At 49.3% G+C, this 24057-nt stretch overlaps 1 protein-coding gene across 2 annotated transcripts in view; it reads left to right on the top strand.

The window, feature by feature from the left end:
- The window catches only part of CHM (CHM Rab escort protein), a 1673681-nt gene that overhangs the window by 1383167 nt on the left and 266457 nt on the right, over window positions 1-24057 (top strand). The gene's annotated exons all lie outside the window — the stretch shown is intronic.

Raw genomic sequence — 24057 nt, 5'->3', positions numbered from 1 at the left:
GCAAGGGAAAACATGCACCAAGAGGCGGGCAAAAGAAAGATATTGATGATCGGGAGTGGACATGCATTTGGAGTGAGTAGCCAAGAACGGTTGACCTTGTCAAAACTCAGACGAAAGCTATAAACTAAGGAGACAAGAATTAAACCCCATGGCACCACCTGACAAGGCATAGAAACAAGCAGGTATTGACATTTTAGAGCCGTATCTCGCTTTGGGATCAGAGTTGCACTTTGTTTTGGTGATGATTGAATTTTATTCATAATGGCCAGAAGTTAAGTTGGTTAAAAAACACAACTAGTCATGATTTGATTGAATTTATGGACCAACTATTTGGAAAAGGATGTCCAAAAGTAATGATCAGTAACAATGGACCACATTTTAGAGGGAGATCTATGATTGAATGTGCTCAGAAATTGGGATTAAGATGGAAGTATACAGTAAATTACCATTGTAAGGAAAGGCTTGGTATCATCAATGAAGACTGACACAAATGAGACAAAGTTCAAGGGTGCTTATTGAATTTTAAAGGGTTGGTTAATCGCCTATATATAAAAATAAATCTAAGGATTGGAGCAAACTACAACCATCAAATAATAAGAATCTAGTCTGTCAAAATAAAAGGGCCTATGCTAATAATCCTACTGCCATTCCTTACTTCTAAATACAAAATGGTGTGGGACAGTAGTGTATGCAAAAAATGGAAAAGTGTTCAAGAAACAATATGTCAGGATATTTGAGCAGTTGGCTTCCCTTCCCCACGCTTTCAGCACAGGACAAAACAGCATGCTCGAGCCTCATACACACTCTGGCTTCCTCGGCACGAGGACACAGTTCAACGGTTCAGCTGGTCTCACACCACTCTGACAAAGTCTTTAAGATAGAAAAAAAAGGATTATCAAAAAGAAACGTCTCTTGTCAAAACACAGGCTTCCTCCACCTTGAAAACAAAGTTCACTTGTCAAAACACACAGTATTACCTTCTTTCCCAGTGACTGTTGTTACTTTGGTTCTTGTAGTTCCTTTTGTTACTCGTACAGTTCAATATCTCATTGTCAGGACCTTCTGTGCCAAAGTCTCTTTGCCAGTCAAAGTCTCTTACTGCAGAGGGTCTGATGTAGCAAACAAAACACAAACGTTCCTTTCCTTTATCAAGATTCTCACATTCATAAGTTCACAATTGGTCTCCTTCCTTTGGGCTTGGGCCATGGGTACCCTCGTCCGGGCTCAGACCCCTTTTCCACAATGTTCACAATTTGGTCTCCCTCATCTGGGCTCGGACCACTGACCCCCCCCCCCCTCTTCTGGGCTCAGATCCCTTTTTACACCAGAATCGAAGACTTTCGACTGTGCGTGGTATTTTGCTTGACACGTCGCAGGATGTTAGGGAGAATTCTCATAATTGTGCTAATTCCCTTCAACTTAGAGACCCCCAGCAATTTTGCTGGATTTTGAGGACTTGATTTTTTTTAACCTGGAAAGAGTGTGAGCCTTTTTTTCCACTCTTTCATGTATTTTGATGTGTGTTTTACACTTGTGTTCTTTGATTATGGAGTTTTAGATAACTCCATAGGCATCATCTCTTCATGTTTGTTACACAGCACCCTCAGTGCAGTGACACAGGGATGTCTTTTAGACTTCCAAAAATTTTAAATACCTTCTCTGGGATAAACTGTTTCCCAGAGAATTTAAAGTGAAATTTACTTTACTAGTCTTTCCAAATTTCTAGACCCAGCGCACACCATCTTACAATGGAGTGCTGGAGGGTTACATAGTACCCCTGTGTCTAAATACTCATGTAGCAGTCAAATGCTACCCCTTCCTATTGAAAATGCTGGTGGCAGTGGTTTTACAACGAACTACCATGATTTTTCCCAACCGCGAACACTGGTAGCTAAAAATCACGGGAGCCTTGTTTTTCAAGATGGCACCTTAAGCCCCTTTGTTTAAACAGGTCCTGGTCTTTTTTTTTCAAGGTTTCTTTTTGGAAATGTCCTTCTAGTGTTTGTCTCTGCGCGCCAAACCAGGTTTGGTCCCTTTGTTCGTATGCCTTTGGCGGGATTCAGGACTGAAGACCGACTCTAGCGTCTGAGTGTCTGGTGTGGGCAGGAAGTGAGGGAGGTGCCCGAAACTCCCTGTGCTTAGTCTCCTAGGAGACCCAAATGCACTCTGGCGTGATTGACTGGCTGACTCTCCGGCAAGGACAGCCACCCTGCTGGGTGAGTGACAACTAGGCTGGAATGAAAGGGAAAGAAATGTTTAAAAGGTGAGTTTCTTGGACTGGAAAGCAGTCTCGACCACTGGAACGAAAGAGCTGAAGAAGAGCTGGAAGAGGATGGCTGCTGCAACTCCTGGACCGTTGGTTTGCCCGGTGAAGCCCTGCTGCAGGACCGAATTGCCAAGTTCATCTCGATAGAGAAGCCCTTCAAGGACGACTTCTTCCTTTGAGTTGGTGGGACCAATCAACTCGTAAGCCACCTGGATACCATTCTCAAGGCTGGTTAGGATTAACCAGGGAGAGGGACACCAGCTTGAGTGCTTAAATCTACAGCTACTGGAACTGGAGTGATTCCATTGTGTTTGCGTTTTCCGACGATCCCGTGCAGTGCAGGAGTCCCCCCGACGCCCTTCCTCTTGTCCCCACTACTGAGCCTCAGGAGCAGCTAGATTTGCAGGAACTGCCAGGAACCAACGACTTCAGTTTCATTTGTTTCTTCATACTAAGGTACTGTGCCAAGCCGATTGAGAGAAGGCCACTCTCGCAGTGAAAGTTAGTGAAACTTTCCCAACAGGTCTAATCAGCTTGTAACCCAACATATGGTTCTTTTTCGCCTAAACTACTTCTGAGAACTTTTGCAAAGACTTTACCGTTTGATACCAGAACTGCTCTTTCCTATCCAGAACACTAGCCCATTGACTTTGGCATAGGCCTATTGACTTGAATTGAACTCTTCTGGTGAACTGAAACTATTTGCACTGTCTAACAGGTATATGTGATCTATTCTACTTACCTTGCCTCTTTTGCTCCCTTCCAAGTAACTGAACTGCCATTTGGCTCCTATTTCTGGGAGCTCAAACTGTCTCAAAATCTTAGAGTTTTGTATTGAAGTGTATTGGTATATAATATTAAGCTGCCTCCTTCTAGTGAATGTTTTCTGAATGATTGTGTAATAAATGAATAAGTGTTTTTACCAAGAAACCTTGAGTATATGTCTACTTGAACCACTGTGATTGAGGGACCTCTGTGTAACCTCTTGTACTGCTCACATGCACTCTTGAGAAAAGCCTGGCTGCTCAGCTCGCTACCAAAAACTGTGTGGTACAGACTTATACCAAAGGTTGGTTTGGCTTACACCTGTAGTCCTAATTGTATGTGGTGGGCCCACAGGGTACTGCATGCAATTCTGCCTAACACAGGACCACTTCAATTTACAATTCTTTACAACTCTTTAACTTTCACTTTTGGTACTTCTCAGCTGGGTACCTTACAGGAACTTCGATTGGGCACACACATGGCTCCGGACCACTCTGTCTCACAGCTTTGCTATATTGGACTACAAGTCCCAGAATGCACATTCAAGGTTTTGCTCCCATTTTGCCAGTTACAGGGACCCTTGGGATTTACACAAAGTTTTGACTCAATAGGTTATCCTGCCTTAGTTTCCCCTCAAGTCACAGGGTCTCCATCTTTTACCCTCAGTGATGAGGTGTTAGCGGCTCCTCAATGGGAATTCACTTGAGATCACCGTCCCAGCATCTGCCCCTCAACTACCTGGATTTCTGGAACTCACCCAGGGAGCAAGCACTGATTTAAACACTACCAGAAAAGTGCAGCTGGAGTGTTGGTTCCCTGGGGCACGGCTCCCCTGCCACACTGCACCCCCCTTGGTGTTCACAGGACTCAGTGGGCCTCATTACGACCCGTGCGGAATGGATTAAAGGGTTCCGCTAATGGATGCGGACCCGTTAACACCATTCCGCACGATTATGAGGTCCCCTTGCGGGTCTCGGTAAGGACGCCTGGTAAAGTACCGGGTCCCGCGAGGGGAAGAGGGAGCTAACAACGGCTGTTGTTAGCTCCCTCTCCAATTCCCATTGAGCCCTATAGGGGCTCAATGGGAATGGGGAAGGTCCGGGTCCGGGTTCCCAGAGGGAGGAATTACCGGGCTCTCCGAACTCGGAATGGCCCGGTAATTCCCCATTCAGGGAACCCGGTAAAGGAGCCGGGTTTGGCGGCAGCCATGGAGCTCATAGCTCCATGGCTGCCGCCAAACTCCTAATGAGGCCCAGTGTCTTGGCAGTCCATCCCCCCTTCTGGCTTTCCAAGATTCTCCGAGCTGCTGACTTCTCCTTCTGGTCTTCAGGGTTCCTCCGGCATCCCCTGCTCGCTCAAAATGCTGTTTCTGGCTGCTGCTTTTATACTCCCAGCTAGAGTTGATATGATTCAGGTTTGAATAGTTGTCCGTCCCTGCCTGACTCTGCCTGACCTCATTATCAGGACAACATAGAGACTGCCCATAGGAATCTATTGCCCATTGATTCCTCTGGGTAATCCTCATGACTGCCATCTGCCTCTTCTTCGTCCCAGTAGTTGGACTTCTAGAATGGAAGAAGGGATTGTGGTAGTTGTAGGTTTTCCTGGACATCATGGAAAAACCATGTAGATTTTCGTCAGGATGAAGGGGGTAAATGTATAATAATGGGCGAATGGATTTTCTATTGGGTCGTTTTCTCCTTTTCCAAACAGAAAGGTTCTGGGGTATGATGGGACTCTGCTGCTACATCCCATGACAACTGAGGGGATGTCGGGTAGGGGTGGATTGCAACGGGAGGAATAACATGTCTCGCCCAAGGGCGTGTCTCCCATAGTCCCCAAGGACCCCCTGCCCAGGTGATCCTCCCTCGCTCGTCCGCCCCCAGGGTTGGGGATACAAGAGCGATGGCCATCCCCTGGCCACCTGAACAAAGGATCCCCGGGAATAGCCTGGGAGAAATGCCTTAGGTTTCTCACACAATCCAAAGACCTAATGGATTTGTTGGAAGGTTTAATAGGGTGTTGGTAGAAGTCAGAGAACAAGCAATATGAAACAACATGAAGATAAGCAAGCCTATAGAAGAAAGGTTGTGGGGCATTAGCATATCACCAAATGGCGTGACAGGAATGTCAACATTTCGACTCATAAGAGGTAGAGAACCCAAGCTTAAGGCAGGTTGGGTAAATTCCATTCTAAGGAGAAGTTTCATCACACAAAGTGTGGCGTATGATAATGGTTGCTCAGACAAAGTATGTCAGGAAAGTTGAACCAAAGGGGAAACACAAAAGTTGTCAATTCAGTGTCGTGAATGGGTGGAGGTAAAGAAGGGGCATGCAATGCGTAAAGTATTGTCTACTTTTTCAGACCCGATGAGAGTGACGAGGGCTATACCAATGAGTACAAGATGGGTTCACATAGAATCTTAGTAGGGTAGCAATATGGAGAAACAGTGACATTTTAGAAGGTAGGTGATGGTAAAGTAAGGGTTAGAGATGAAGCAGGGGGGGAGGAGTCAGTGTTAATGCACTGATTATATGTGATGATCTGAATAGATCATCGCGAGAAGGAAGCTATTCCAGCAGTGTGATTGAAAATGAGGCCAAATTCATAGGCGTTTCACATTCAGATGGAGTGGATTAGTTGCCTTCTAGAAGAGGTTTAGGGACAACTCTTGTGTTTCCTCTTTGGTTCAACTTTCCCGACATACTTTGTCTGAGCACCCATAATCATGCAGTAATGATGTAGGAAATTACGGTTAGGACGACGGTTGTGCGAGTGGGAGGGGAGCGGTTTGGAGGGTGAAGATTGCTGCAGGTGCTTTTAAGCATAACCCGATAAAGGTGGCACACGTACTTCAATCAAGACAAAGTGCACATCACCTAGTAATGTGGTTTTGGCGATCACAGTTATTTTGTCTCATCACTGATCTGCCCTCTCAGCCTGGCTCCCCTCATCTTCCCTGATCAGGAGTGAAAAGGACAACTTGGCTTGCTTTTTCCCTGTCTTACCGCAGCTTCTCTGCAGCACGGTGATGATGAGCCTGCTATTTCCTTCTCGGTAAGACTTTTCAAAAGGCCACAACCCAGTTCATATGACTACCATTGTGGAGAACAAAATGTCGAGACCAACTCTGTTTGAGGACGTGTGGTTCGCTGCACTGATATTATACAGCAAATAGGGCTGTACTTTAAAATGATGGGAGGGACCTTGGAGTAGAGACGTCCGGAAACAGAAATGAAAGTAGTGTGTTAAGAGAGATGGTGGAAAGTATTCTGAATTGGGTTGGACTGATCCTAAAGTTCTCCTTTCTCTTGGATTTTTGTCCAAGAGGATTGCTCTGAGCATTATGATCTTTTTGGTATCATGCACTTTCAAGGACTTTTCATCTCAATAATTACTATTAGATTTGATTGTTCTCTGTTACCGTCCTGTTTTTTTGGGGACATTTGTTAGGTTAGCATTTTTCTCATCTGGGACTATGGGCCTGATGTGGTTATCTGTAATAGATGGCATCTTACATTTGCCCTGCTTAAGAATGTCTTTGTGTCAGTTTTCTTCATGTGTGCACCTATTCAAATTGTCATGGGTTGATTCAGAATGCTGCTGGTATGTAGAAAGATTGGCAGTGTTAGGCTATACTATGCCAGGGTGCAGTGGTCTGGACGTTGGCACAGGATGCGACACTTGAGGGGCCAAGGGTAGCCAGTAAGGGGCTTGTTTCTCAGCTGGGGGTTTCCCCACCTTTACATTCAGTTAGCTTTTCCTCTCTGTAAAATGATTTAGTACATACTGGTATGCTCTGTTAGTGCAGAAGGATGGACCTCCATGGATCTGATTGATATGTTGGCTCTGGACAGTTCATTCGTGAGATGTCTACATCACTTTTTCCGGATTTGATCGGGGACGACAATCTCTTATATTAATATAACCGACTATTTCTTTCTAGCTTTTGTGATACTTTGCACAGTGCCTATCATTTTCTTACTCCCACGTCCCGTCCCCTTTCTTCCATAATGTGTGGGCGTCCCTCACTAGGGACAGGAAACAGAACCTTTTTCATCTGAAAAAATGGTCTTCCCCCTTTAAATTTAGATGTGCATCCTGGGTTAGGCATCTAGCCTTGTAATTCCATGCGCTCTTCCCCGGGATATTTCATCCCTTTTTTTCCACAATTCTTTAGAGTTTAAGGTACTCTGTCCTCTGATGCCACGCTCCTCCCCAGCGCTTGTCGATGGCGGCAGGATTCAGCAGGTGTCCGGCCTGCAAGGGTTCCTTCCCCACGTCGAATCCACACACGCTCTGCCTCCGGTGTCTTGGTCCAGACCACGAGTGGGACGGCTGCATGGTGTGACACGCGCTCATCCCGCGTGGTTTGAAGAACTCCCTGGCCAGGTGGAGGGAGCTGTTTTTGCAAGATCACCACCAGATAACCTAAAGGAGTACGTCAGGAGGAAGACCAGGCCAAAGGTAGGTGCCCAGTTCTCTTCTGCACCCTGCAAAGGTGACTCCTTCCATGGGAAGCGTCCAAACGGGAGGGGCCTTCCAGGTCCTAAAACCAGCAAGGTGACCGAGGCTTGCGGCCCGTCTCGCTCACACCGCTGTGGGGACGTAAGGCTCTAGTACCAGGAGCTTCCCGAGGGGCTCTGCTCTGACACCGGGTACGATTCCGATGGGGCCCCTATACGTGTTAGCAGCACTACCGGCGCCATGGCCGAGGGCACACCGCCTCCCAGGTACCTACTGAGGTGCAGGGAAGGTCCGGGCCTTTACAATGAAATGGGCAGGCTGAGGCTGATCCCAGTACAACAGTCGTCAAGCAGCAGGCAAGTGGTGCAGGCCAAGACAAAATGGCTGCCCGGCCGATCAAAATGGCGGCACTTCCAGGGCCTTCCCATTCCAACACGCAGGCGCCAGAGTGCACATCAAGATGGGATTGGTCAACATCAGTTAACTGGTCTACTTCATATCCTACTGCATCAGCACAGGGGGATTCTCGGACCCTTGCTGCGCCAGGCAAGGGGAGGCGAGAGGACGGCAACAGGTACAGGTCTAAGGATCCGCTCCCAGGCCGACAGGCTCCTCACCAGTTTGCGAGGACAGGTTATTTGAGAAGTTCCTCACCCTCATGAGATCGCCTCAAATGGGCACTATACCCTCAGGGGGTCATCCAAAACATGCTACCTCCTGTAGCGGCTCAACCTCCTGTCATCGTCCAGACCCCGGTAACCATGCTGGCCCAGATTCCCGCACCCCCACCCACAGGTACATATCGTCGTGGCGACTCTGCCCCTTGCGTAGCCCCCGCTGCAACCACTGGCACTGGCTGTCAGCACTCCACAGCTGCCTGCAGCACCCCCCAGCAGCTCCTGACCTGCAGGACACAGCAGGGGACACAGATGACGATGAGGAGTAGACACGCCCTCCTCAGCCAGGGCCTTCCATTAGAGGCTAGCGGGTGTCGCTGAATATCTGGGGATCCCTCAGCCACAGGTTGAACAACCGGAGGTGGGGGTATTGGCAGAGGTACTGGCAATCCGCTCAACCACAAGCACCAGCATCCCTTTGCTTAAGGATGTCAAAGCTTTAGCCAATAAAGGCTGGGTGAAGCCACATTACACACAACCTAACAACAAGCGGTAAGATGCCAAGTATAGGCAGGCAGAGGGGGATGCCCTTGTTCTGTCAGTGCACCCTCAACCACATTCCTCAGTTATACCGGCAGCTTCTATGTATTCTAAGCCACAAGCCTCCACATCGGCTCCTACATCTGCCCTAGTACAAAGGAAGAAAAGCTCCTAGATGCCTATGGGAAGAATATCTAATCCAATGTACTCTCCACCTGTGGCACGCCAATGCGGACGCCATGCTTGTCGCGTTGAACTAAAAACTTTGGTGGGAGATAGCAGACTTCCTTCCTGAGCTTCCGGCACACAGTCAGAGAGGATTCAAGGCAGGACTGGCAGAAGCGAAGATTGTGGCCTAGGATTTTTTTTTTTTTAAACTTTATTTTTGAAATTTTTCAGAACAGAGAATACGAGCACACCATCCGGGTGCACTAACGTAGCAAGGTGGAACAGAGGGGAAAAGGGGACGAATTGGGGAGAGGGTAGGGAAAGGAAGGGGATAGAATAAAGCAAAAAGAAAACATAACATTTCCCGCTCCGGGGTGCGGCCGCGGAGCTGCCCCACCCCACTCCCGCCCACAACAACAAGCATTAGGACTTTCCTGGTTAATTGTCAATCACCATTAAGGCACAAATATATAGTGTCCCCAATCTCACAGATCCGTTTCGGAATCAGGAGCCCTCAGTAGTGGAAGGAGCTGCACTGTTTAGCAGATATGTAATATACGGCCCCCAGATGTCGGGGGGTCGAGCATGCAGTGGTAGGGTTCTTATAAATTCGCTCTCTACATCCTGACAATAGGTAATGTCTTTTTTCCAATCTTCAATTTTGGGTAGAGGGCCCTGGCTCCAGGCCATAGCTACCCGCCTACGGGCCAACACCAGGAGGAGCGCTGCCAGTCTGCGGGATGCGGGGCGCAGGTATTTTGTGAGGCCGAGGGTGGCCGCCAACGGTAACGGGGCTACTTGTTCCCCAATAATGTCCGCGACGATCTGAAGGACTGAGGCCCAGAACCGCTGGATTCCGGGGCAATCCCATGCCAGGTGGAAAAAGTCGGCATGCGCCGCTGAACAACGTTCACATTGGGCCGATACTTCAGGGTGATGACGGTGTTTCTTGGCAGGGGTGTAATATGTTTGGTGCACGTAATTAAAGTGTATTAGTTTGTATCGTGTATTCACCTCGACTTTCTGGGTTTGATATAGAATGTAAGACCAGTCCCCAGCCTCTATCATCGTCTGGAGGTCCGATTCCCATCTTTGTTGAGTTCTGGCATTGGGTTGCCCGGTGTCTGCCACCAGGGACCGGTAAAGTGCCGAGACCAATCTCCCCTCTCCCCCAGCCTGGATGGTTTTGTGCAGCAGATCCCATGTGGGGGGCTGTGCAGGAAAAGAGGGCAGTATTTTTTGCAGGGTATAGCGCAGTCTGAAATAAAGAAAGATGTCCAGTGAGGTGCTTCCGCCCCTATCTTTGGCCATCTAAGGCGTTAGGAAGGTGCCTCCCGGGAAGACATCACCGAAGGAGTGGATATTAAGCTTGTCGGCCCATATTAAAAATACTTTTTCATTTGTAAGCGGAACACCCGGGATGAACCTGATCGGTAGCAGAGGGGAGTATCTCATGGTCACCCCATACTTGGCAGCCATTTTCTTCCAGACTGTGTACGTAGAGAGCACTGTATTTAGAGTGTTGTACGGAACTGGGATTTGACTAATGATAACGGCGCTGAGCAAGTCGGGAGAGGCCAGAGCACGTTCCACCTGCACATGAGGACGCACGAAGTGGATCGTGTACCAGTGGCTTAAAAACTGTGCCTGAGATGCCCAATAGTACTTCTCAATATCCGGGAGCGCAAGGCCTCCTTTTGACATCGGCAGAACCAGGGTGTCGTAGGCCACGCGCGCCGGTTTACCGGCCCATAGCAGTTCCAGGACTGCAGCCTTGATTTTCAGGAGGAAGGATTTGGGGAGGAGTAGCGGGATATTGGTAAACAAGTACAGAAGCTTGGGGAGTATAACCATCTTCGTAAGAGAGGTCCTACCCCACAGTTGGTGGGAGCGTTTTCCACCTGTGTACCCGTTCCTGAATGGAGGTGAGCGTGGAGACATAATTGTCTTTATCTATCTCGTGATGGTTACGTGACATGAATATGCCTAGGTAGCGTACCCCTGAGTCCTCCCATTTAAAACCATGGTCATCAGCGAATTGCACCGTGTGAGGGGTCAGGGGGAATATCACAGATTTAGAGTGGTTGATTTTCAGTCCCAAAATTTGCCCAAATCTTAATACCTCCCGCATAACTGGGTTAAGGTTCTCCTGGGGATTGCTGACAAATAATATAACATCGTCCGCATAGAGGGAGACAATCAATTTGTGGGGACCTAATTTGAGGCCTCTGTGTATTTGGAATTCGCGTAGTCTGGAAGCCAGGGGTTCCATAATGAGAGCAAAGATCAGAGCTGAAAGTGGGCATCCCTGCCTTGTTCCGCGTTCAAGTGAAATACATGTGGATCTGGTGTTCCCTAGTGTAATATAAGATCGGGGGCTGTTGTACAATAATGACACCAATTTAATAAAGAAGTTGCCAAAACCCATTTGTCTAAGCGTTGCTAGCATGAATGGCCATTCCACAGAGTCAAATGCCTTCTCGGCGTCAAGAAGCACCGCTATTGCCTGTTGCGATGGGTCCAGGGCCTCCATGACGCCAAATAGGCGCCTGATGCCATAGGTGGTGCTGCGCCCTGGAATAAATCCTGCTTGGTCTCCAATCACTAGAGCTGGCATAAGGGGGAGGAGCCTGGAAGCAAGAATTTTGGCTAGGATTTTATTGTCTAGGTTGATCAAAGAAATTGGTCTATAGGATGCACATTCGTCAGCGGGTCTGCCGGCTTTGTGTAGGAGAATTATGTTGGCTTCCCGTAGTGTTGGGGGAAGGCATCCGCTTTCAATGGATTCTTCATATATGCGTAGCAAGAGAGGGGCGAGGGAAGTTGCGTAGGCCTTGTAAAACTCTCCGGTAAATCCATCCGGACCTGGTGCCTTGGAGCTCGGGAGGGCCTTTATTGCTTCCAGTATTTCTTCTGTTGTTATCGGAACGTTGAGAGGTTCTCGTAGGTCTGCCTCCACCCAGTACAGCTCAGTGTCGTCTAGGTATGCTTGCAGAGATTCAGAGTCCGAATTGCCTCTAGAGCTGTACAGGTCCTGGTAGAAGTCTCGAAATGCCTTGGCGATGTCCACTTCTGTATAGAGACGCTGGCCTTGTGCATCTTTAACACATTTCACCCGGGTTGGGTTTTTGTCTACCAATAGTAATCTGGCGAGCAGGGCTCCTGGCTTCTGACCCTCTCCATATTGTCGGATCTGGTGTTTCCACCCTAGGAATTTTAGCTCTCTTTCGGCTGTTTCCCTGAACCGCTAGAGCTCCTCCTTCAGTTCTGCCTGGATTTTCGGGCTTGGAGCTGAGATGGCCTTCATCTCTAGATCCTTCTGACGGGTTTCACTGTCGGAGAGTTCACTACGGATCAGCTTCATTTTCCATTTTCCTTACCCAAACATATTCCGCGCACAAAGCACTTCAGCGTTTCCCAGATGATGCTGGTCGTCTTGACTGAGCCTTGATTTCTCTCTATGAAGGATGTTATTTCCTCGCGCAGTTCGTCTGCAAAAACTTTGTCTGAAAGCGCACCCGGCTTGAATCTCCAGTTCAATCCGGGGACCGTTGCGCCCACCATGGAGGCGTCAAGTGTGACCATTGAGTGGTCGGATAGCGTGCGTGGTAGAATTTGGCTCGTTCCCCAGGCAAACGGGCAATGGGTGGAGGCCATGATGTAATCTATCCTGGAGCTGGTGTTGTGAACGAGTAAAATGTGAAGTCTTTTGCATCTCGATTGTGATGCCGCCATGTGTCAAACAGGTCGAACGCTTGACATATCTCGCGAACTTGGCCACTGGCTTTGGACCGATTCCCAGTGGTGTTATGGGATTTGTCTAGAGTAGGGTCCATCGGTGTGTTGAGGTCTGCACCCCATATGATTGTTTCTGCGTTGGACTTCCCTAGTTGGGACATCACCCAGTTAAAATTGTCGGGTCCATCAGTGTTGGGAGCATAGGAATTTACAATCACCACCTCTTTCCCTGCAATTATTTCCCTCACCAGCAGGCCCCTGCCTTCGGTGTCCTTCACCGATTCAATGAGACTGAAGTTTGTTCTTTTATCAATCAGAATGGCGACCCCTCTGCCAAAGGACGAGTACGATGAAAAGTACCTGTGACAGCCCCAGGACCTGGCCCACTGCGATTCCGATGCCGGCAGGAGATGGGTTTCCTGAAGAATGGCGATGTTAACCTTGTGTCTACGGAGACATTGAAGGATTTTCCTGTTCTTTGCCGGCTGGTTGCCGCCGCGGATGTTCCAGGTAGCAATTCTAAACATTACGGCTGGCATTCCGAAGGCCGGGTGAATTCTCGCCTGTCAGGACGTGAGATGGAAAATGGTGCCTTGAGGCAGTGGAGTGGCTAGTGGTTTTGGCTTCCAGGTTATCAAAGTTATATAACATCAACGTTGCTAAACGAGAGCGGGGTGAGTAAGGCGGCCGCGTCCGGCCCGAGTCCCACCCTTGTGTGGGCAACCCCCAACTGGCCCACAGAGATCCCCCCATGTAGAACAGAGTTGCAAGCATAGCTGCGCTAGGGGCACTAGTAGCCTGCCAAGAGGGTACCGGGCTTCCTATGGTGACGTAATCTCGTTCCTGTGATGTATATTGAGCATAGAAGCAGAAGGTGCGCTGGTCGCGACTGCCAATTACTGTGATTGTAGATTACGGAGGGTCTCTTCTCGCTCGCTCTTCCCGACGGGGTCTCGGATTGTTCCCGCCATGTCTGCAGCCAGTCCGGTCCGGGTAGTCATTGGCTTCTTCGGGGGAATTGAAAAATTGGGCCTTCCCCTCATGTTGGATACGCAGTTTCGCTGGATATAGCATTGAATAAAGGATCTGGTTGTCCTGCAGGTGTCGCTTAACTACCGTAAAGGATCTTCTCTGCGTTTGCACCGCCTGTGAGAAGTCTGGGAAGACTTGAATGGAGTCGCCGTCGTATTGAAGTTTCCCCTTATCTCTGGCTGCCCTGAGCATGGCGTCGCAATCCTTGTAGTTTAAAAGTCTTGCAATGATCGGTCTAGGGTGCGCGCTGGGCGCCGGTCTTGTGTTCGGGATTCTGTGCGCTCTTTCCACCACAAAGAGCTGAGACAGCGTTTCTCTACCGAAGAGAGCTATGCAGATCTGTTCCACAAAGTCTTACATTTTACCTGGGATTTGCCGCTCCCTCACCCCTATCATCCTGATATTGTTCCTGCGGGAGCGGCCCTCCAAATCCTCCTTCTTGGCGCACACCACCTTTATCTGGGTTTCGAGCACAGCGACACGGGATGTCAGTGCCGCAGATCCTTCATCCAGGTCGGACACGCGTTGTTCGACATTGTCGAGTCGATCGGCTTGTTTATCTAGCCTGTGCTGAAGCTGGTCCACCTTCGTCGATAGGGTGTCCAACTTGCATCCCAGGCCGCTGATACCGGTCTTCAGGTCCATCAGAATCTCCCTTATATCAAAATGTGGGCCCTGGTCCTCGGCCGACATCGCGTCAGGTGGCGGGGAGTTGGGCCCACTGCTGGTCGTGGGCCTGGCCTGTGTGCTGGCTTTGAAAGTCAGTTTCTTCTGATTCTTGTCTACTTTCCCCATGGTAGCTTGGGGAGAGTGTCCGTGCTGAGTTGCGACTGTCTTGGGCCGGATATTAGCACAATACCTTTGGTGCTTGATGTGGAGAGTCTGTGCACCGAGCGTGGGGCCTGCACGGTGCGCCGCCAGAGTTTGCCACAGGCCTTCTATACCAGCTGCGCCGAGGGGAGGCGGCACACAGTGAAATCAGCGGCGTGTATCGGAGCGTCAGGCCCAGCCATCTCAAGTCGGCTGCATCTTCTTATGCCCAGGATCAGTGTCGCCGGGGTTTACTAGCTTTCAGATATCCGATAAACCAGACCAGGCCTCTCCGCACTTGCAGCTGAACGGATGTGCGTCATGGGAGGTCTCGGCGAGGGCCGCGCAGATTAAGCAGCGGCGGGACAGGCGGGTCCACCCAGTGGCCGCGCCGAGCCCGCCCGCGCTGCAGTCTGCTCCTACCTGGGTTGTCTCGGGACCCTGGCACCCCGGCTCGTCGCTCCTCCGCCCTCGCGACGGGCCGCCGTGTGGGACGAAGACCTCCTCATCTCGCGGGTGCCAGTACGCACACGTCCACTCGGCTTGCACGGCGCCGCTCCTGGTCCCGCCGCCGAGACCTCCGCCAGGTGCCCGCCCCCGCCGCTCCGCACACACGCAGGGGCCGCACCGCCCAATCCGTCAGCCGGCAGGCCTCAGAATTGCGAGCGAGTATCTCGGGCTATAGGCAGGCGTCTGAGTCGAGATTTATCTCAAAATGATCAGTGGAGCTTCTTGAAGGAGCACAGCTGTAGGATGGGTCGTTCCAACCATCACAGGAGCATTGATGTTACAGGATTCATTAGAGCCCTACGGAGCTCTCTCAGGAAGCGGTCATCTTGATTGGCTCTCTAGCGCCCTCTGATTGTGGCCTAGGATGACATGGAGTCAACTGTGGCACACATCAACACCACAGGCAGGGCTATTTGTGTCACCACCGACATGAGGGGAACAGCTTGACTGAAGGCAACCAAGTTTAACCCTGATTTGCAGGAAAACATTCACAACCTGTCATTTCATTTACTCCTAGTCCAAAGTCCTGTTTCCTCCATACGTCCCACCATCATTCCACTTAATAAACCTGTGTCATTAAGCAATTGTAATATTGTTAATGCGTCAAAGCGGACTGAGGAGTGGAGCCGGTGGGCGGCGTCAGGGGAGCGCATGCTGCCAGGGCCACGCCCCAGCACGCATCTAAATTTAAAGGGGAAGACCATTTTTTCTGGTGAAAAAGATTCTGTTCCCCATCCCTAGCAAGGGTTGCCATACATTATGGAGGAAAGGGGACTATGGACTAGGAGTAAGTTAGTCATTACAGTGAGTAACCTAGAATTATTTTGGGAAGGCTTACAAATGTCTCAGGATGCTTGGCCATAGCAATAAGTATTTGGAACAGTGAGCCGCTTGCATTTGTTGTCCTGAGACTAGGGGTGCTTTTGGGAGCATCTTCAGTAATTGGGCCAGCATTCTTGTGTGATGCTTTGATCACTCTTGCCTCGGGTAGTCTTCTTGCCTCGTCTGGGGCTTGCTGAGAGTTTCTCCAGTGGCAGCCTCCAGGGCTGTCTAGTGGTATCCATGTGTCTGTCTCTCACTCTCTATCCCTCCAGACGTCCATCTTCTCTTCTGCCTCTCACTCTTTTCCATGTTAGACTTTAGGTGGTGTGGTATATTTTTGTCCATGGGCTTATAGGGTGTGTAAGCTGCACTGACTAATTGATGTTCTGTGGTAAATATGTTATTTTTGCTTTCTGTATTCTGAGGGGTGCAGGTTATTACGATGATTAAAAAGGTGGGGGGGTCTATCTCGGGAGATGGCTTTACTCTTGTACACAATCACGCCTCCTGATTACATCCTTGTGCAAACCATTACCCTCCTTGCTGTAATTAAGGTGTTTTCAAGGCCCTAGTAAGACTCAGAAAAGTACGATCAGGTGAGAGTCACTAATAACTGAAAGGCCCTTTATTGCGAGCTGGTGTGGGCTCTGAAACCAATAGACCATGGTGCCAAAGAATGGCAGAACAGTGTAATAAACCCTTTCCCTGGAGCCTGTGCACTTGCCAATCATCATCTCGGCTTCTTGCTGATCCCTTTATCCGGATCAGAGATTGCATGGAATATCAGCATAGATTTGCTGTAATTATCATCCCGTTAAATAGATGATGGCAGAAGCAGCCTTCCACTGCTGTTGTAGTTACTCTGTTATTTGCATGTTCCCTTCCTATAGTTCAACAGTATCATAAAAAGAAATCTGGAAACTTGTTGCCTGAAAATCAAAATGTTGTTTCCATGGGAAAACCAGCCAATGGTAACACAGCTGCAGTCTGTTTGCATACGCTTGGCACCAATTAAAGTGGTCTTTCTCAGGAACGACTAAGAACATTTTCACCTGAAATCCTACATTAATCCCGCATCAATGTTCAACAGACATCTCAACCACACAATGGAGGTAATTTTATATAAGGTGCTAATTGTCTGCAGGGGACCGCCAGCATTAGCCCGTTTGTGTCCCCTGCATGCAATTTTCAACTTTACCCTTTCCTTTTATGCTCCATTTTGTATAACATGTAAACGCTGCCTCCAAATTATGCTTTGTAGGTGGCAATTAAAATAGATTCTTTTGTCCTTATGATCCTTTCTGGAGCCAATATGTAGGGCCAAGTTTCTTAAGAGGAGGCTGAAAATCAAGGAACCATTTTCGTTTAGACATAATGGTTTTCTTTGTAGAAATTGAATGAGATGTTGAATATTATGTCAGGCGAACATAAGAGAGGACTGTTTTTTCGCTGCCATTTGAATCTGGCAAGTTTGCTGGTGCAAAAGAATGCAACTAAAGATCTTGGAGGGTAGACAATATTTTGCCAGGATCCCAAAAATGGGCATTGTCTCTACAGTTTCTGGTTATTAGGTTATTATTGGAAATTTCAAGGGTGCTATATATTTTTGAGTCCTTCATCTTGATCTTTGGGGTCGCGATTAGATCCTCCGCTTATTTCAATCTCCCAGAGAAGGACTTAATTTCATCCTTGATTGTGCAAACATCCTCCTAAAGCGATTGTGTGCATTGACACATGATTGCGTTGGTGGAGTTAATATTGGTGCACACAAAGAGCACTTCTTCAGTGCTCTGAAGGAGGGAAAGTATGTATTCCAAAAATGCATTAGTGCACACAGCATGAACGCACAGAAATAATAAAGTAAGGCAAGTCATAGTTTGGATGATAATTTAGCAAGTGAAAGGCAGGAGTGGGGTATTTAGAGAGTAGACACTAATTTGATCTAACAGGAGTTGCCCGTATATGTTGTAACCTTAAGCAAAAAGATGTTTGAATGGTGCACAGTTATTGTCAGAATTACGACAAGAGAGTTGAGGAGTTATCAAAACAGAGATGTAACAGAGCTGTGTGGCTTCATGAAATAAATGAAATTCACATTAGAGCATGGAAACATAACAATGGGATCCTGTTGCAGCATGCTCCAGGAATAAGATATTCGTTTAGATCAGCAATGAGTTAATAGACTAGGTATTTTTTATGCAAACAATACTCGTGGAAACATATTAGGAGTAAGGGAAATGGAGCTCTGTAAAATATTAGCTGAAGCAGGATAAATATTTAGTATGTTTGAGTACTTGAAATGCTAATTGAATACAATTTTGAATTGCAAATCAATTGTCAAGTTATTAGGAACCAATTAAAAGATAAATCCAGCAAACATTGATTATCTCAGTAAACGTGTTATAAAAGCTGGAGATGGGAAGGTAGAGCCCCACTCAGCAACACAGCCCCTGAAAGTTGAAGTGAGCAGCTGAGGAGCAAAAGCCTCTATGGTGTTTGAGGACACTGGCAGCAAATAATCACAAATATTCATTAAGAAGGAATGTGGTTAGTTTTCACACATTCTGTTCAGATAGTACATGAACAATGAGCATTGCAACCTTATTCCTCAAGAATCCTCCCTCATGGTCACTGGTGTTTGCCACAGAAGAGTGGCAAGGCTGAAATGAGACGCAGAACGTTCTCCTCTTGACAAATCACCCACCATCTTGTTGAAGTGCTACCGTAGCGGGCCCAGCCGGTGGTTTTATATTGTATTCACTCCGACAGAGGAAATACTCTGGTCAAGTAGCATACTAAAAGAATCCTAGTGAAGTCCACCAAATTGATCAATGAAAACTTTGTTTGTGGCAAAAGAAATGAAGGAGTAGGTGGATGGTGAATTATGTCCGAGCGACCATCTTGCTAGCCTCTGCCCACCCACGCCCTCGCAATTGATGATTGTAGCAAGTCTCCCTGCTTGATGGTTATTACTAATGCCTCCAAAGGTCAATACTACTACTCACACGCCTTCTGGTATTGAGGCTCCCAAGCATTCTCGTAGATGTTGCAAAATCTGCTTTATTCCTAATCATGTTTTTGGTCCTTCTTGCTAATCTTGTGTCACATCATTATTGCTTTGTAAGTGGCATTGTCTTATCAGCCAATGCGCTTAAAGGGAAATTATAAACAATAGCATTTGAGGTTTAAAACGAACATGGAAAATGTGAAAAAAGAGACATTCAGGCATAAACATTTTAAAGCGATGAGGGCTATGAAGCTTAATTCAAACCAGTTGACGTGGTTCAATTAATGCACGTGCATATCCAAGACTGCCTTGTTTTGGTTACAGAATAACTGCCTTGTTCGTTAGGTCCATCATAAAGAAAAATAACTACTGTATTAATCTGTAAATAAAAATAGTGGCATGGCATGTTAGCCAGAAGAATAATACTATTTTTTATTTTTATTTTTTAGAACAGTGCCTTTATTATGCTAACCTATGTTACGAGTATGGTAGTAAAGTTAAAAAAATGTACTTCAAATACCTCCAATAGTTGGGATCGTCTGGGATGTATTATGTATGGGGTACACAAAGTACTGCATTGGGTGAATATGAATTCGTTTATGCAAATATCCCTTGCGATCCCAAGTCAGAATTAGGTGGTATTTTAAAAAAAACAAGGTTTTTTTCATTGCTACATGCTCTTTATGGGACCCAGAATTTTGGTAGACAGTTTTCAGAACAATGGTCCCTTCTTTACTTCACAGATATGTTGATCGTCCCTTGCAGTTGGAAAGGTTTGTTTGGAAAGAATTAATTTCAGATTTTCTAACATATATATAGCTTTTTTTATTTTTACACTTTCCAAATTTAATTTACATTTTAGCAAAACATACCTAGTTTCTGTGATTCCTACACCGCCCAATATTACATGAAGTCAGAAAAGTTAAAAGGGTGTGGCGGGACAGGCCAGATGTGGCAGAAAGCCCATGGGAAAATAGGTTGGGAGAATGGGAACTGGGAAGGGCGAGAGAGCGGGTGTCAAGAACACTTTGCCACACCTCCTCAGAAATGTGTACAATACAATCAGATTCACATTTTCTATTCAATGGGAAGAGATACTTCACCTCCTGTTTAGCCAGCTCTGTGTACACATATGATCGTTTAAAGTTACTCACAGCTGTATTCTCCATCCCTTCTTTCGCAGCACGCATGTCTCAGGGGTATCTGCAACACCAGCAGTTGTTGGGTCACTTATTTACATAATCTTTCAGATTTCTTATTTAGTGTGACATCTACATGTACAAGTGGGTCCTCCCTGAAGTTTATGTTCATAGGTTTCATACAGTGCTTGCAAAGCATGAGGAAGGGAGCTTTCTCTGATCTCTGTTAGCCAGCCTTGTGTACTAAGTTTCAATCTGTTCCAGACCCTCTGTTCCTCATCTCCAGGAGAGCCCAGTGTGATGTCTCTGAATAAATGACCCTTTGCTAGTAACTCGCTTGCTGCCAGGCTGAAGCCCTATAGTATGGTTGTAGAAGAGGGAAATTGAAGCCACTCTTATTCAAAGGTAGGTACATTTTAGACAGCCACATTTGGCACTTTCTCTCTTCTACTTTCAACACTTCCTTGTTGGATGAGCAGTTTCCTCCACTATGCGCCTGGGATCTGGATCAACAGTTCTCTTCATTTGTATAGTATCCTGCGGAGCAACATCATTTTGAAGGAGTTAACCCTAATCCATAGGGACAATTGAAGAGTATGCCAGTTCTTCTTCAGTATCACAATTTCTTCAAGCAGGGAGCAGGATTGGCCTGTTAAAGCGGTCAGACATCAACACAAGCAGAACATCAGCATTAAATGTTAGTTTATATTCCCAGCTACATACATCCACAAGTGTGATCTGCGTGCTTTGCCTGATTGCCTCCACCAGTAGCTTCGGAGCCAGATCAAATAGGAGCAGAGACAGCCAACACCCTTGCCTTGTTTGCCTGCAGAGTTGAAAGGGCACCACTTTCATCCTTTGAATTGCATATCTGTCAAGTGGCGTATTTAGGCTTCTCCAGCATGGGGTCTGGCATGGATTCACATGCTCATGAATATTCCCCGTCGTCAGGCTGGGAATCCTCGGTAAAGAAAAAACCAGTATCAGTTTCGTTTCTGATCTGTCTTTCGTAGTAATAACCAATCACTGGTCTCTGCGTCATACTGACCACAGCCAATGACTGCCCTCTACCTAAGCACCGCCTCTGGCAGCCATCTTCAGATTTTTACCGCACGTTCATGTGTTGGGATCCTCGTGCTATTGCTCTCGAGCGTTAGTGCTATTTTTCGCGCTTTTTTCACAAAAAACTTCGATTCTTTCGGTCAAAGAGCCTCAAGCTCCACCGATCCTACATCCGATCAACGGGGACCCGTGTCGGATTCATCTGTGCCCCTCAAGGGTGAAGATTTCGTCGAGCTACACTTCGGAGGAATCCAGAAGCTTCTCAGGCCCGGTCTCGGAGATGGCCCAGGAGAAGGGAAGCTCGACGCCCGGAAAGCTGTTCAGGGTCTGCCCTGGATGCCAGCTGCAGAACGTCTTCAAGGAGGACGAACACTCTTTCTGCCTTTACTGCCTTCATGAGGACAAGACGCACGTGGAGAAGGACTGTGCGTTTTGCGGCAACATGTCGGAACGGACCATGAAGGACCGCCATCAACGTCTCGCCAACTGGCTGGAGGGTAAGAGCCCGTCTGGCGAGAAGAAGAAGAAATCCGAGCGGTCTTCTAAGACCTTTGAGGGCGCCCCGGCGACGGGGGCCCAACATAAGGCCAAGCACCGCGAGTCCGCTGGCACCGGGAGCGCCGAACGGTCGGGCTCTACGGGCGCCAGGCAGGGCACACCCTCCCCGGCACCATCAACCACGAGCCAACGCTCTGGGTCGGGTAAGAGGAAGGCCGAGCACCCGGCGAAGCTCCTGGAGAGGCCCCGGTCGAGCTCTAAGGCAGAGGAGGAGCGTGGCAGTGCCCCCTCCCTCAAGGATAAGGCGGTGAGCGCACCTAAGGTGGTGAAGGCCTTGATCCATCCGACCAAGCCCTCTATCGAAACGGTCGCGGCGGCCCTGGCTCAGCCTGTGGTGGCTGCACCAGTGGTGGCGACCTCAGGGCCCAGAATCTCCCTGCCTCCTCGGAGGGAGTCTTCCTTTGTGCCCATCGATAGGACCCCCGTGAAACCCTCCGTGGGGAAGAAGAAGGGGGGGCAGGGCGTCGTCGGAGATTCGGCCTCAACCTCAGAAGAGGAGCTGATCGAGGTCTTAAGCCACGGCCTAGGCGTGGAAGAAGGCCAGCCCGTCGGAATGGACCCCGACGCAGGTGACGACGACGACATTGTCGAGGATACCGACGGGGCCCCTGCTCGCCCGTCGGATTCCCCTCTGCCAGCGCCGCAAGACAACTCGGTGGCCATTTTGTTGGCCATACAGTCCTTATGCTCCGAGATAAGGACGAGGCTACCGTTACCGACGGAGGAACCTCTCCCGTCGGGGGATCCAGAACCGGGACCTTCTGGTGTTCCCCCTACCAAGAAAAGAAGGATCCATCCACCACCTCCTTTTCAACCGTCGCGCCCCTTCCAGCCCTCCTCCCCGTCCACCCGAGGGGATGATACGGGGACTGACACGGCAGCGACGGGTACGGACGACGAGGCATACGACGAGGATTTTCCGTCGTCACCTCCCACCAGGGCTTCTCTGCCCGACGAGATCTGATCTTTCCACTCCATGATCTCCAGGGCTTCCGAGCTTTTCCAACTCTGCCCTGAGGAGAAGAAAAAGGAAGGCTTCCTTTATCAGCGGCGCAAGGCCAAGAGGAAGACGGTCCTCTCAGTGCCTCTGTTGGACGACATTTGGGATGAGGGCCTTTCCCTCCTCAAGAACCCTTCCACGACGCCAGCTAGAAGAGACCGGTACGAGAAAAAGTACCGGGTCCCGGACACGGCCCCCCTGTGCCTCCGGGCGCAGCCTACCCCGGACTCCGTCGTCTCCGCGGCAGCCAGGAAGAAAGCGAGGGGGGGTGCGGCCTCCACATCGACTTCCCCGCCGGACGGCGAGGGAAAGAAATTGGATGCTATGGGACGTAGAGTCATCTCGTCGGCGGCGACGACGATTAAAGCGGCCAACGCCTTGGCTATCGTGGCCCGCTATGACAGGGAGCTCTGGTACAAGATAGCTCCCCTGCTGGATTTTCTGCCGGACGACAAGAGGGCGGAGGCCCTTGAGATCCTGCAGGAAGGTGAGGTGGCCTCGGACCACGCCATCACCGTGGCGACGGACATCGCCGACACCGGGTTCCGCCAGCTGGGCAACGGCGTTTGCCTTCGACGTCGTGGATGGCTCAAAGCTACGGATTTCCGGCAGGACGTCCAGACCAGAGTCCTGGACATGCCCTTCGACGGGAACAACCTGTTTGGGAAGACAGTGGACGATTCCCTTCAGGCCATCAAGGCGGATACTGAGACGGCCCGGGCCCTCGGAGTCCTGCAACGACGGACGCCCTTTCGGAGCGGCGGAGGCAAGGGCGCCTCCAAAGGTTCCGGCGGCGGTTTCGCTTCCTACCGTCAAGCGGCCCGCTCGTCGTCGCAAGAGGCCTACAGAGGACGAGGCAAGTCTAGCGGACCCCGCCGTCGTCGCCAAGGAGGTCAAGGCGGCAAGACCGCGTCCAAGCAGGATTGAACCGGCCGTGGGGTCGGGCCCCCACCGAAGCACCCCGGTGGGAGGCCGGCTGGCGGGCTTCGTCAGCGTGTGGGAGTCCATCTCCACCGACCGTTGGGTGCTGGACGCCCTGGCCCGGGGCCACGCGCTCGAGTTTCAAAGAAGGTGCCCGCCCGTCCCCCCCGTGGCCAGGAAAGAACTTCACGTCCCTCAACTTCTCCTGGAGGTAAAGGCGATGCTCAGAAAGGGCGCCATCGAACTCGTCCCAAAGAGGCTTCGGGGCTCCGGAGTCTACTCGAGATACTTCCTCGTGAAGAAGAAGACGGGAGGATGGCGCCCCATCCTGGACCTGCGACGTCTGAACAAGTTCATCAAGGCGCAGAAGTTCCGGATGGTCACCCTCCAGCACGTCCTGGGTCAGCTGGAGGAAGGAGACTTCCTATCGTCGTTGGATTTGGAGGATGCCTACTTCCACATTCCCATCCTAAAGGGGCACCGCAAATTCCTCAGATTCGTGGTCCAAGGGCGTCATTACCAGTTCAAAGCCCTTCCCTTCGGACTACGGTCGGCACCCAGGGTATTCACCAAGTGCCTCGCACCGGTGGCGGCGCAGCTGCGCCGCGAGGAGATTCACGTCTACCCCTACCTG

The sequence above is a fragment of the Ambystoma mexicanum genome, chromosome 5p (genome assembly GCF_040938575.1).
Source record: "Ambystoma mexicanum isolate Mex_15411 chromosome 5p, UKY_AmexF1_1, whole genome shotgun sequence".
Classification (NCBI taxonomy): Eukaryota; Metazoa; Chordata; class Amphibia; order Caudata; family Ambystomatidae; genus Ambystoma; species Ambystoma mexicanum.
The sequence above is the reverse complement of the archived record's forward strand: the minus strand, read 5'-3'. Positions and strand labels throughout refer to the sequence as shown.